Raw genomic sequence first — 10,770 nt, 5'->3', positions numbered from 1 at the left:
TTGTAGTCTTACCTATTCTTTCCAGTGGCCATTGGCTTCTTATAACCCTGACAAGGTTCGTAGTTATGTACTGACTGCTACCTCTCTCTTCTTTTGCTGCCTCTTCTCTTTGCTTTAATTTCCTTTCTTTATCCTCTCCTCCCCTCTTATGGATTCGTACACAGTGTCACTTGTGTATTTCTACCATTTTTTTGTAACTTGGGGCAGGATTGAACTTTTTTTTTTTTTTTTTTTTTTTTTTCAACGGAGTTTTGCTCGTCACCCAGACTAGAGTGCAATGGCGCCATCTCAGCTCACCACAACCTCACCTCCCGGATTCAAGTGATCTTCCGTCTCAGCCTCCCAAGTAGCTGGGATTATAGGCATGTACCACCATGCTCAGCTAATTTTGTATTTTTAGTAGAGACAGGATTTCTCCATGCTGATAAGGCTGGTCTCGAACTCCCAACCTGCTGAGGTGATCCGCCCACCTCGGCCTCCCAAAGTGCTGGGATTACAGGCGTGAGCCACCATGCCTGGCCCAGGATTGAACTCTTGACTTTTGGAGCTGTTGCTAAGCAGTGAGTGTTCATGATATGAACTGACCAAAATCCACAGTACATCTTGTGAGCTATACAATCATGCCTCTTAGCTTTCTTTTGGCTAGCCTGGAGCCAAATTGAATGTTATTAACACAGCATTATAACCAATATATGCTTTCATTAAGAGGAAAGAGTATACCAAAATTGAGCCAAAAACTGGGATGCTGTAATTCTGCACTAAGGCAGGAAATGATGAGGTTTCAGAAACAGGTAAAGTATAATCTGTACAAGTGCCTGGTTTAAGTCGTGTTTAAACCTAAAGATAATTTTTTTTCAACTTGAAGTGGCTTTATTGTTTATGCTTTTCTTTGAACTGAAATAAGGACAATATTCAGAATTAACATACATTATGCAACAGGTCAATTTAGGAAATTAAATAGTTGTTTAAAATATACTTGAACCTTCCAACATATTGTAATTCATTTTCTATCCAACAGTAGAATGTTATTCACTTTCTATATTTTTTTGCCTTTTAAATTCTATGCAAAAATTTCTACCAGCTGTTGTTTTAAAAAGAGAATGAAGGTCATTGTTGCTTGAAATTAATTTTTGTTTTTTTATTATTTATTTATTTATTTATTTATTTATTTATTTATTTATTTATTTTTTGAGATGGAATCTCACTCTGTCGCCCAGGCTGGAGTGCAGTGGCGCAATCTCGGCTCACTGCAACCTCTGCCTCCCGGGTTCAAGCAACTCTCCTACCTCAGCCTCCCAAGTACCTGAGGCTACAGGCATGCGCCACCATGCCCAGCTAATTTTTCTTTTTGTATTTTTAGTAGAGACGAGGTTTCACCATGCTGACTAGGCTGGTGTCGAACTCCTGACCTCATGATCCACCTGCCTCGGCCTCCCAAAGTGCTGGGATTACAGGCGTGAACCACCATGCCCGGTCGAAATTAATGTTATTTTTTAAAAAATGAATTCCTTCCTAGCAGTTGAGCTTACTTTTTTTAATAGGCTCTTTTTAAGATAACTTTTTTTGAGACCATAAAGGGAACAAAATGGGAAAAAGTATAAAACATCAGTGCAGACAGCCTTCAACTCAAAACTGTCAGGTCTTTAAAAGCAATCTTGAAACTTTTCTTGTTGTCTGGTAGCAGTATTATTGAACAGATGGCTAATTCACACAATAAGCTGGATAATCAAATCTGATGAGCTAAGATGGGGTTAACTAGAGCAATCTGTAGTATTTAGAAAAAATTCCAGGGTGATTGGGGAATGGTGACTGCAATCATTATTTGGGATTCATTTCTGTTAGTACAAAAATACAACTTAAAGTCACAATTCGTTTTAATAAAAATGTTTTTCTTTTATTTAGAAAATAGCCCTCCCCCCATCACTAAACAATCATTTCTTGTAGGGGAGAAGAAGAGAGATTTGTATCAGCCACCTGCACGGCCAGTCCGGGAAATAGTATGTCAAATCCCTGCTTTATCAGGAACCCCTCCTGGCCTTCCTCTGGTCCTCATTTATTGAGTTTGCCAGATCCTGTGTATGTCAAATCCCTGCTTTATCAGGAACCCCTCCTGGCCTTCCTCTGGTCCTCATTTATTGAGTTTGCCAGATCCTGTGCTAGGTGGTAGGACCATAAGGAAGAAATGGGATGAGATTCCATGGTACAGTAGGGAAATGGGTCTAAACAAGTAACACAAAACAGTGTGGAAACCTCCCAAGAATTCCTGTAGTGTTTAGAGAAACTGTATCTCCTGGAGGATGGTTCACAGCATCTGTTTAATTACCTTTGTAATTGTCTTCACTTAAGTTAAAAACTAGTTAGCTTTTTTGAATTTTTCTTGATTTTAGAAAGCATCTCTGAGGGATATGCCTATCTTGCCGGAATTCTTCTGCAGACTCACTGTGCGTCCAACAGAGTCTCGTACTTACCAAGTGATAGTAAAGACAGATTTATGATGTCTCCTTTGCAGAATGATTCTACTTGTCTATTCTTCAGGTTTCTTTCCCTCCCAACATTTCTGCCTGTCGGAATATTTTCTCCTAAAACTAAGGCCCAACCATACGTTTTCTTACAATCACTGGTCGCACCCACAGCCATATTGTTCTTTTCTCAGGGCTTCCTTGGTGTAAACCTTTAATATGTCTGATTTCACATTTTCTGATGTGTGTTTTATAGTGAAACACAGTTTCTACTACTAATGTGGTTTATATTTGTCTTTTAATCTATAGGCATTTAACAGTCTTTCTTTCCCCCCACCCCTCTCTTTCTGATTCAAATTGGAATAATAGAAGACACCTAAATAATATGATGAATACTTATCAAAACTCCGAAGTTGGTTTTCTGAAAAAAGCTCTCTGTTATGTGAGATATTGAAGTGTTATCCAGGAGAAGAATACTTTATTCAAATAGTCATCTTATAGCTTGTCTACTAAAGTTGATGAAATTTGTTTTCCAAACTGGTTTAGACAAAAATGATTACTTAGCTATTTAAAACACAATTGATCATATCTCTTTCTTGTCTTATCTCATCTCGTCTGCCACTCTTCTGATTTCTTGCATAACATTTAATAACAAATCATAAGACTAACAAGGATGCATTTCAATTCCTTATGGTTTATGGATCAGTTTATTAGGTCAAGGGTGGGGTGGGGCATGGCGGTGGGAGGAAGTACGGTAGAGAGTACAAACATTTGCTAAGAGCAGCATGGGATAGGTGAATTTACCCAGTGTAGGAGTCTGGCAGAAGTTTTAAAATGAAGTACATCTGAGTTCAAATCAGGGCTCTGCCTTTACTAGCCACCTGAACCTGGGAGGGTACTAAATCTGAAATCTTAGTTTCTTCATGTGCAAAATGGAGACTAGGATTGACCTTCACAAGGTTGTGAACAGTGTCTGAACTGGGCATAGAGTGGTGCCTGGCACTTATTTGTTGAGTGCCTGTTATTACTTTTTAATGCCAGAAACTGCATCCTGATCAAGTCACCTAATCTTAACCTCAACTTTGTATAACCCGTATAATGGGAATATTGACATATTAATGTGAAAAAGCTAAAAAATTTACAGCCATATATAAGCATAAAGGGCTTATTTCATGAAGGCTTCCTGGATATCCTCCAGCCATTAGTGATTTCTCTTATATGAACTCTGCTGTAGCTTTTTTCCAAGTCTCTTTGGTGTTTATCAAACATTTATTTGATACTATTGTTACTATACATTAGTTACATTTCACAAATATTGTAGTTAGTGGAATGAAACCCGTATCTTCATCTTTGTAATCCCTGTGGTATTTTAAATATGGTAAGAGCTTGGTAAAGGTTTATTATATAAATAATTAAGTTTGGTATTACCATTGTTCTCTGCTTTTTAAGCTAATATAGCTTAATAGTATCATAATGGATTTATTTCCACAGAATATCTCCCTTATTGTTTCTGTGATCATCTTATTAACCTTCACAGGGACTGTGTAAAACCTAAGATACGTTCCTTACTAACATTGTGTCTTGCTGTTAGCAGAACTGAATTATATGTGGAGATGTGTGTCTATGTATTTTGATGACAAGGCAAAAAAACCACCTTAAATATTCCCACTCTTTTATTGGACAACAAAAATTTAGGAGTAGTTTAGAATTCCATAATATGTATAGTTTATTTTGTGGATGCACAGGGATATCACCTACGAAAATGTGCTACCATAGTTTATTTGTAGTTGAATATTTAGAATTTCAAATGGGTTTTCTCTTTTCAATAAAAAGAAATGTGCTTTAAAAAAAAAATCCACACACAGAAGAACATTTTGGGGATCTTGGAATCAGAGTAGAGAGTAGCTGGTTTCCTCCAAAACTTCTAGACTTTTTATCTGACCTATAATACTTAAATAACCAGAGCAATAAACTCTTCTCATTTTTACAGTAGTAGAAATGTCAGTATTGTCTATTGATTATCTCTCCTGGTGGGCCTAGTTTGAAGGAAGAGAACACACCCAACAATTAATCAGCAGTCATTAAAAAACATCTACAAGGAATTGAAGGGTTTGCATTCTTCTCTTGTTTAAAAAAAAAAAGCAGAGCCTCTTGGAAACTGGAATTTATTTTGCTCTTGAGTTATTCTTGAGCATTCTAATTTGCTTGTGTTTAGTGTTTAGGAATTGCAATAACCTGATATTGTGTTAACATCAATAACTTCTATTTGCATTACTATAAACTATTTAATTTAATTACGTATTACTGCATAACAAGTTGCCCCATGCCTAGAGACCTAACTTCTTTTTTTTTTTTTTTTTTAAACTCTCACCTCTTTTCTTTGGATCAGGGATCCAGGAATGGCTTGGGTGAATGATTTTGATTCTGGATCTTTAATAAGATTGCAACCCAGGTGTCAGTCCATTTTGTATGTAGCCTACATGAAGGTTTGACTGGGGCTGGAAAATCCACTTCGAAGGTGGTTCACTCACATGCCTCGCAAATTTGCACAGGTTGTTGGCGGGAGGGCTCAGTTCCTCGCCATATGGATGTCTCCACAGGGCTGCTTGAATGTCTGGCTCATATCAGGACAAGTGATTGAAGAGAGCAAGATGGAAGCTACCGTGTCTTTATGACATCATTCCACAATATCCTATGGGCTGTCCAGGTTACCTCTGTTCATTGTAGGAGAAGAATACACAAGGGTGTGAAAATCATTGGGGGCCATTATGGAAGCTAGCTGCCATAATAAAAGAATGCTTAATCCTTAGCACATTTTTATAAGTGTCCAATTAATGTTTGAATCACCTTAAGTTTTACCAAAAATAATATAATTATTGGTGGGGCTTCCCCAATTTTTATCCTCTTCTTTTCCCCACAATTACATGTTGGCGTTCATTGATTTATGGTCATTTCAAGTATAATAGATACCTGTTTTTCAGACATGTGGTAATAGGAGTATTGTATCTAGGTAAAAGGAATCGTTTAGGTAAGCAGAACTTTCACTGAGGATAAGCTCAGAACCACTGTACAATCTACTACCATTCTGTAAAACCCTCTGAATTCATCAAGCCTTCAGCAGATATTTATCGAGCCCCACTTACGTGCTAGGCATCAAGAATGCAGGTGTCAGTGCAAAGTGTCTCTGCCCTCAAGAAGAAGCAAACATTTCAAATAGTTATTGAAGATCATGGGCTCTGAAGTCAATTTGCTCGAGTTCAGTTCTTGCCTCTCCTGTTTAGCTATGTGACCCTGGGCTGGTTATTTAACCTTTCAGTTCTTTTCTAATTATTCCCTTATTACAGATTACCTGCCTCAGGGTTGTTGTGAGGATTTGATGGACAGTACCAGTGAGTACTAAGTGTCAGCCACTTGAGAATACCTGGAGTGACTAGTTTTGATAAGGGAGTGATGAGGTCATATTTGAGTGGAGTCTTGGACAGTGAGTTGGAGTTTGGCCAGCATAAAAATTTGGTAAGGCCTGCACCTGGGATGCCAACTTGAAGGACAGGCAGGGAAACTGAAGTGGGGTGAGGCCGTGTATGCCACGTGGTGGCTTCAGGGGAGACACTGGAGATGGGCCTGGACAGCCGCGGGAAGGGATGCGAAGGGGCTCGTGGAAAAAACGCAGTGCATGCAGTTTCTTGAGACCATCTTCACTTAAGCTCTTGTTTCTCACTGCCTTCCTAGTACTCCCACACCTGCCAGAGCTCATATTTGCATTTGTGGTTAGGAACATTTTGTCACTGCAGTTACCTGACAAACAAAAGAAGATTGAACTTTTTTGTGGAGACTTTCAAAAGCAGTAGGATGATAGGATTGGATCTTCACCAGTGACCTAGTGAAGAGTGAACAATGGGCTGAGTAGTTAGGAGGTTGTAGGAATCGACAGGAGGTGGGGAGGGGATGCAGGTTCACAAGAGCCCAAGCCCTGACTTTTGTCAAGCTTGGCATTTCCCAGAGGCATCCTGAGCACATTACATTCCCAGGGTACCACAGAACTGCTCCTGCTCCCTGCACCGCTCATCTCATCTCAAAGTGAATTTTGCAATTATAAAAATCTAAGAAGGAGAGATTTTAATCTCTGCATATATATTAGTGTCAGTGTGAATTACATATGAGAGAATAAGCACCATAATCTTTTTGGCCTTTAAATCTCTGGCTCTAGTGACAACCTTATTTTATGGACAAAGATGATAACAATTATATGTCAGTTTTTGAAACTCATTCTCAGCTATCCACTTCCCACTCTCAAAAGTTTTTCTTGAAAACACAACTAAAAAGAGAGATGAGGCTTTGCTGAAGAAAAGTTAGGAAGAGATTTTGATTTAGGTGAGTAAGAATACTTTTGACAACCAGGCTAGACTCCAGACAGCTCCCAGGCCCAAGGATGGGAATTAGGGTGGTTGTTAGTCCATTTAGTCTCTTCTCACTTGGTTTTGAATTTGCCACCCAGTCCTCTTTCCCAGCAGGATTGACCCTTCATTGCTTTTTGGATGACACCCTCCACAGACAGGCTCTTTTGCCAAATCCTGTCACCCTCAGATGTGTATATTTCTTTTAGCTTCTTTAGGAGGTAGGTAGGTAGGTCTACTTGAAGCCAGAAGACTCTAACCCAACATCTGGTATAAGAAGATGTAGTAGAAATTCTGTGATATCTAGCTAGCTTAAACCTATATATTTTTATTAGGAAAAAAAATTAATGTGACTGCTACCTTCTTTTTAAGATTTGGAAGCGGGCACTAATGCACCTTTGTGTTACAACTCTAGCACTATGTAAAAAATAATCAGGAAGCCATTGGCATTTTTATAACAACTATTAAGTTATATGAAGTGTGAGTGTAGTAACCAGCTTTGGAGACAAAGTCTTCATTCAGGGATATAGCAGCTGTGCAGGGAGAGCCCAGCTATGAAAGGGGAAACTTTCGACTAACTTCCCCTTTCCTCAATGGTGTTTGAAATGTGTATATTTTCTTACATTTGCATCAGATTTGAGGTCTGCCAGCTCTTTCTCCTTGTGCTCTAATTTGATATTTCATACTATTTCATGACTAAGAAATTTAAGGATTTTAACATTTGGGGGTGGCATTTTCTATTCATAATAAAAGTAGTTTCGTGTCTGGATAGATTTAAAAAAAAATGGTTGATGGAAGCTGGTCTTGTTGCTAAAGTAAATCTTTCTATAAATAAATGCAGAAACATCTGTGAAGGGCATAGTCTGAATGTGGCAGACATATGAATTGCATCAATTCCCATCTTGTGGCCAAGATTTCTTCCTTGGGCTTTCTTTATAGCTAATGTTGTGGCAAAGTTTCACATTCTCACAGCATTAGGCAATAAAATGGTCAAAAGAAACGGTGCCAAGTTACCCTCTTTCTTAGGTTAGTCAGTAGTAGGAATTTGTACTCACCAAGGAGAAGTGCAGTGTATTTTTTGTTTTTATTTTTTAGGACCTCAGAGGTCTCCTTCAACTTCAGTTTTAGCCCTGGCCTTAGGCAATTTTTCCAAATGTAAAACTGCTTTCAAGAAATTAGTGTGGTATCACAGGGAGCTGGGGTCGGTAGAAAAAGAAGACACAAAGTCTCTCCTAGAACTCCATGGGCCAATCAAATGACCTTTTATAGAAACAACTGAAATTCCTTTTTCAAAAGCACAAAAATGCTAATTGAAACCAAACCAAACAAACCCACCCCACAAGAACTGCAATTCAGATGGCTAAGGGGGAAGAGTGGGGTCAGGGGAGGAAAATTCTTGGGAAATTTATTTGAAGCCATGTACTTGTATTTTGCTCTTTGGTGATTGTATGTTAAAATGGAATGATTTAGTATTTTTAAGATAAAAATTAGCCAGGACTAATTTTTACACACTTTTTGCAGGTGCCTGTGTAGATCCTCCTAGAATACCTGTGTGGTGCTGTCCTTCCTCAAGACTACCTCGTTCTCACTGGCTGGGAGACTCCTGCGTGCTGAGGTGAGTGGTGCTGAGGTATACTCCTTACATGCATTACATCCTAGAAGAGTAGCACTTTCAATGGCTTTTTAAAAAAATCTTTCAAAGTTTTGGGAGACTTTCATAGGTCATGTTCATTAGTAAATTCTTAAGAATCATCATTTGTAAGCCCTTTATTTAGAGAAGGACTAAGTATAGTTGGTGATGGTATCTGTTGCCACTGCAGTATAATTCCTAGGTCCAAATTTGGGTCGACACTAAAAGCATCATAAAACATGCCGTGGGTTTCACGTTTGGAGTCTGAAAAAATATTTCAAAGCTGTGTGTCACCACTCTTGGGCTTTCTGAGCACTGTTCTATTAATGCTATAAATTGGCAACCTCTTTTAAAGTAGAGAAGTATTTCTCATAGTGAAAGGCTAGAAAATCTTGATGGCTAACTAGTTTTTCAGACTTTTCTCTGTGATAATCTTGGTTAAGTCTGGAAAATCCTATAGCTTGTGTTTCCATTTCTTTAATAGTGTCTATTATTGGCTTCATTAAGTCAAGGGGGGCATAAAAATCTCCTTGGGTGAGGATATTCAACTAAATTACGTCTCAGTTTTAGTATGTTTGCTGTATGTCATCTCTTGTCCCTTGAGCATTTAAATTACTTTTTGGTCCCAGGAGGGAAAATAATTTGACCTTGTTTGTAATGGGTAAATCACTTATGAATAAATTGTTCACACTTTACAGGTGAGTAAACTCTGTGAGGGCACCAGCCAGCGTGCTGTCTCATAAATTCCTTAATCTCTCATTTGCAAAAGTTATGTGTGTGAATTTTTAACTAAATGCTAGATCTCGACGGTCTCACATAAACTGATTTCCCCCGAAATAAAAAACTAACTTCGCAGCTTTCTAATAATTGCTAGATTATATGGAGAGACTGGACTCCTAAAACCGCAAATCCATATCCTCACCAGTTCAGTTTCCCTTTTGTAGACCCTGGTATGTTGCTTACAGCATTAGCAAAAACCATGACTAGAAGGCCACAAATGTTGAGAGTCAAAAGATAGCCTGGTTCTAATGAGGCAATTTTGTTCTATCCACGTGAGAGTCAAAAAGGCCTATTCAGACCCTATGTTTAAGGCCCTGCCATTTGTAATATGGCCTAAAAAGGAAAAGCATAAGAAAAAAGAAATGTACTATGTAGTACAATTGACTAAAGTTCTCTCTGATAGTCACTTAAATTTTAGTTTTGGCTACCATTACTGATGAAGCTGTGCAATAAAGCTTTCTTTTATACATTAATTATGTTTTATTAAGGAGAATCTATGTGTAAGTTATACCAACAGGAACTGTGGTTGAGGCTTAATGTTTGGGGATTTTGTGTATTTGGGTTTGAACATTTTAGTTGTTTTGTTCCTCTGGATCACTAGTAGTTATCCACTAATACAGGTGGGGATTGTATGAGTTGCTTGGAGTTTGCTGCTGAAGAATTTTCATTTTTTGCGGGTTCTTCTCAAACACTCAATATTCTCTAGATCAGCAGCCTTTGATTTTGATCCTTGACTTACAGAACAAAGAGACTCCTTTAGCTTACTACTTTGTTTCCCTTTTTGAATGAAGTGTTATTTTAAAATGTTTTAGATAAATGAAGGGTCTGCCTGGCATTGAGGTATATTTATATCTGAAACTTAGGAAACTTGTTTGCCTGTGGTGGCTACTGTACCCACTTTACAGGAGAGGGACTTCCCTAAACCTTTCTGAATGAAACATCCAATTCTAGTCATGTTAACTTTGATGGGCAGCAAAACCAGCTTTGTAGTCTCAGAATTGCTACACTGTAAAACTGTCTTAATTTTTTTTCATGGAGCTAGTTAAAATTGTTAATTTTTTGCAATCAGAGTATCTTTCTACTGACTCACATTTTTTTCCATAATGATGCAGCTTCTCTTGAGCCATTTTTCTTTTAGAGCATGTGATATTAGAGAATAATTTACAGTTTATCACAAGTTTGTTATGCTGTGTGAAAAGAAACTTTAAAGCTCATATTTTGTGTAAAAAGACAGATTGGGTAAAACAATAACTTTTACAGATTATTTGTTTGCTTCTCTTTCTGTTCTAGATAGGACTGTATCTTCCCATATCCCCCCTTTCTAGTACCTTCCCATAAGATGCATTAGTGAAGGGAAAATAATGATAAACAGGACTTAGTTCTATAATAGTTCAAAACTGCCTTGCAAGTAATTTTCCATAGTTTCTGGAATGAAACATATGGTAGTAATGTACTGTGCCTCTGGTAATGGAAAGTAGTTTAAAAATACTCTCAATATTTTATATTT

Source organism: Macaca nemestrina, chromosome 10, assembly GCF_043159975.1.
Source record: "Macaca nemestrina isolate mMacNem1 chromosome 10, mMacNem.hap1, whole genome shotgun sequence".
Taxonomy (NCBI): Eukaryota; Metazoa; Chordata; class Mammalia; order Primates; family Cercopithecidae; genus Macaca; species Macaca nemestrina.
This window is presented reverse-complemented; position numbering follows the sequence as displayed.